The sequence below is a fragment of the Lactuca saligna genome, chromosome 2 (genome assembly GCF_052625555.1).
Source record: "Lactuca saligna cultivar CGN05327 chromosome 2, ASM5262555v1, whole genome shotgun sequence".
Classification (NCBI taxonomy): Eukaryota; Viridiplantae; Streptophyta; class Magnoliopsida; order Asterales; family Asteraceae; genus Lactuca; species Lactuca saligna.
In genome coordinates, this window is record NC_136418.1 from 13,922,753 (window position 1) to 13,927,420 (window position 4,668).

Genomic DNA, 4,668 nt, shown 5'->3' on the forward strand with positions numbered 1-4,668 from the left:
ATGCGGAAAACCTCCTCCATAATTAGCATTCCTGTGCACACGTTAACCATGCTGATGATGCTTTCTTTCATGTTAGCATCCCAGTGTCCTACTGATATTCACGGATTATATTATTGTTATTGTGGTTGGAATCATTTCACCTGCAACAATGCAAGTGTAGTTGAAATAGACATATTTCGTCGTGATGAAAGTGTACTAAAAAACTTACTCTTTTCATCATTTCCGAGCCTTGAGAGGTTAGAAATTTCAAAAAGTAATCTTGAAGGAAACAGCCTACACCAGATTGGCTTGCTGAAAAATCTGACCTATATTTCTGTCTCATGGAATTATAACACATGAGATACCTTGCCTGTATCCTTTACCAATCTCACCCAATTAGAATACATTGACCTTTCTGGTAACAATCTCAGCGGAAACCTCCCATCTCAGTTGTGGAGTCTCAAGAACTTGAGGTTTCTGGATCTTAGCTACAATCAGTTGACATGTCCAATCCTTCAATCTTTTAATTACATGTTCAATATCACCCGATTCGAACACCTTGACCTTTCCTGTAACAGTTTCATTGGTACCCTGCCATCTCAGTTGGGGAGGCTCAAAAATTTAGAATTTCTGGATCTTAGCCGAAATCGGTTAACCAGTCGAATCCATCCGTCTTTTGGTTCCATGATCAAACTCAAATTCGTAGACTCTCTTACCTTGATTTTTCATCAAACCGTTTGTCGGGGAATGTATCCTTTCAGTATCCAAGTATATTAGAGTATATAGGCCTCTTTGATAACTTTCTAACTGGTTACAACGGATTAAATAACTGCTACCATTTAACGTATCTAAACCTTAGCGATAATATTTTTGTTGGACAAGCAGTTAATTGTTCAAATTTCTTATGGTTACAACAATATAGTCTAAACGTTTCTTGTTGGGGATATTGTACAGAAATTGGCTTTCTATGCAACACCTCCAAAAAACACAAATCCATCCTCCGTTTGGACATTCTTTTTCCCATGATTGTTGGATTTTGTTTTTTAGTGATTGGTTACCGTCGTAAAAAGGCTACCACAGAGAAAAATCAACCAGAAATAGAAAAACATGGAGATGTGTGCTCAATATTAAATTATGATGGGACACTTGCATTCGAAGACTTCATCAAGGCAACAGAGGACTTCGACCTCAAATATTGCATTGGAATCGGATGCTATGGAAGTGTTTATGAAGCGAAACTGCCTAACGGTAAAACATTTGCTTTGAAGAAACTCCATCGGTTTGAAGCCAAGCAACCAGCATTTGACAAGAGTTTCAAGAACGAGATCCAAGTCTTAACCAACCTAAGGCACAAAAACATTGTGAAACTCTATGGCTTTTGTTTGCATAGCCAATGCAACTTCCTTATATATGAATACATGGAAAAAGGGAGCCTATTTTGTGCATTGAATAACAATGAATTCGCTGTCATATTGGATTGGAAGACAGGGTAAACATTATTAAACAGGTAGCCCATGCTTTGTCATACATGCATCATGACTGCAGCCCACCCATCATTCATCGAGACATATCAAGCAACAACATTCTCTTGAACAAAGAAATGGAAGGATTTGTTGCTGACTTTGGAGCATTGAAATTGCTTGACCCTAATTCCTCCGACCAAACCGTTGTCGTAGGAACTTTGGGATACATTGCTCCAGGTATGTATGTGTAGATTCTAATGATTCATTTACCTATGTTAATTAGTAGGCGAAATTATACTAACAAATATTCGGTATAAACATGTAGAACTTGCGTATAACATCATTGTGAAGGAAAAATGTGATGTATATAGCTTTGGAGTGCTTGCACTTGAAACAGTTGGAGGGAAGCATCCTGGAGACCTCCTAACGTCTCTCAACTATTCTAACCGAGAAGGTGCAACTTTGGAAAGTATATTTGACAAGCGACTCCCTTATCCAACTGATGACAGACAGATTAAAATTGAAATTCTCCGTGTTTATGATGTTGCACTAGCATGCATTCGCATGGACCCAAATTCTCATCCGACAATGAGAAACGTGTCTCAGGAATTATCCAAGTGATGAGTCACCATTTGTACTTAATGACCATATCTTTGTTTCGGTACCTCCCGATTAAAACTTCTTTCACGTTTGTTTTTATGTGAAACCTGTTTATGTGGTCTTATTGTTTTTTATTCAAAACTAGTTCTCATATACATAATACATCAACATGATGTGCATTATTGTGCAACTGATATGAGATTCAAAACTTTGTGTAGAGCTAAAGAACACCGGACTTCCTCTGTAGCATCCTTAACGTATGAACTAAATGTTAAATCTTCAACATGCCTATACCCAGGCACTTGCATACAGAATTTTTGGCTAGAATTATGTTATAACCTTCTACAAATTAATGTTGTAAAGTATGACATATTGGATATCATATAATTATGAGGGTCCCAAATCTATCACTCTTTAGTGTTGATCATCTGCATTCCAAATCGTAGTTCAAACAACAATTGTGACATTGCAATGTATTGTGTTCACCTAAATGCCAAATGAGAAATATCATAATTTTACAATCTGATGATGAAACGTAGGCCCATCATAATAGGTATTCATTACAAAGACAATACAGAAAATAGAAACCAGTAAAACAATACATAGAGTATAACCATATCTTAGATTACTTACTAGATGGTGAATGCAATAATCGTTATGTGAACTTGATGACTAAGGCCTTCTGGTATAGATAGCACGGGAGTGTTCGTGGTCTAGGTGGCCATGAATCACGACCATGCACAACACCCTGGTGGTTCGTGGTCGTGGCCCTCCGTGCTCCGGACAACGAACCCAAATGGCCAATAGTTTAATTTCTTGCATTAAATCTCGTTTGACCACTTTCTTCTCCTCCCTAACGGCTTCTTTTCTATTTCTTCAACATTCACCTATAAATACTACCACTCATCTTCTTATTTTCATACAATTCTTCTCCCATTTAGATACATTTTTGTTGTTTGATCCTTTAAAAACTATGTCTCCCAAAAATAATAAATGGTTAGAAGAGGAAGAAGAGAAATTAGCACATGGTGATAGTTTCGGAAGACAATGCTGGTAAAACTTCCGGTTCTTTTTGGATAAATGTTGAAAGTGTTTTCCATGGTTTTATGGGTTGTGCAATTCAAAATGTTGATGAAATATGTTTGAAGTGTCGCGATATGAGGCCCAAATGTTCTGAGTTCAATGAAATTTACAATTTTGTTGTAAACAACATACATGAAGCTGGTATCGATCCAGTTAATGTGGCAATGGAGAAATATGAAAACACAAATCATCAACGTTTTAGACATGTCATAGCTTAGCAAAAATTGAAGAATTCTTCAAAATGGAATAACTTTGCTTAAAAAAACACAAATTAGAAGTTTGATATTTTATCCTTTTAATTCTTAATGTTATTTTTTTGTTTTTTATTTTAGTTAATGTAATTTTTAGTTTTAAAGTTATTTTAATTTTTTTTCGTTTTACTTAATGTAGTTTTTAACTAATGTAATTTAGTATTTTAAATTAATGAAATTAGTATTTAAAAAACAATTATATGATTTTTTTGTATTTTTTAATTAAATTTAATTAAAAAAAATAAGGTGGAGTGTTATGTTTAGTGATAGTTATCCTATGTTAGTGGTAGAGGAATGTGATGTTGATGTGACACTCACTACATATGTGGTATGTAGTAGGTATAACGGATAACCTAAGATGAGCCAATTCACACTCTAAAGTAAAATGGAGAACCTTTTAATGGCTCAGGATCCTTTACATTAAGTATAACAACTTCGAGATGATAATGGCAAAATGATACATTATTCGATACATAAATTGAAGATCTTTTCAAGAAAGACCAATTATGCCATCCAGGATACTCTGTAATGCGAGATGATCATGGCAAAATGATAAATTATTAGGAAATAAACAATTTTAAGACAATAACATCAGATTATTGAAAAAAAGACTGCAACCCGATCTATATCAGAAGGAATTACCAAGAAGTAGTCACAGAACAAGAGTAATCTCACACTTTGTTTTTTCAAGATTCAAGCAAATTGCATCATCTACTAGTTAGTACAAACCACCGATCAACCTAATTGAAAGCTAAAAAAATATCATCGTAGGCTTGCAGCAAACATTTTGAATCAAACCAGGACACATAATTTTAAATTCAATTACTGTCATGTCATTACAGCAAACAATTGCAACAAACAGAACCAGTTTTTGTCCGAGTGCTTGTAGAAAATATAAAACAAAATGAAATTCAAATTGATTCGCCCTCATTTGAAAGGCCTCCTATTAAGTACTATTAGAGAACGAAAGCAATCCAATTAAGTAAACCCTAAAACAGTGACTGAAATTCATATATCATCTTCCAATTAAATTATGCAAATAAACAACTCGGGGACAGGGTTGAAAGAAATTAGAAGATTCGGATAATAGCTTACTATTGGACAAAGGTGCAGGATTCAATTTCTCACAGAGGATAATAGAAGAAATTAGATGATTCCAAGAAATTAGAAGATTCGAAGAGGATAATAGCTTATTGTTGTATATGGAGGATTCAATTTCTCACAGAGGGTGTTTTGGTGGTACTCGATGGTGGTGCTCTTGTGTTCTTACGCCTTGTTCGTGAGTTTTTTGT

The 4,668-nt window shown here is 34.9% G+C and overlaps 1 pseudogene; it reads left to right on the top strand.

Moving 5' to 3' along the window:
- Nucleotides 1-2,098, top strand: LOC145029531 (MDIS1-interacting receptor like kinase 2 pseudogene; annotated as a pseudogene).
- The last annotated feature ends 2,570 nt before the right edge of the window (nucleotides 2,099-4,668 follow it).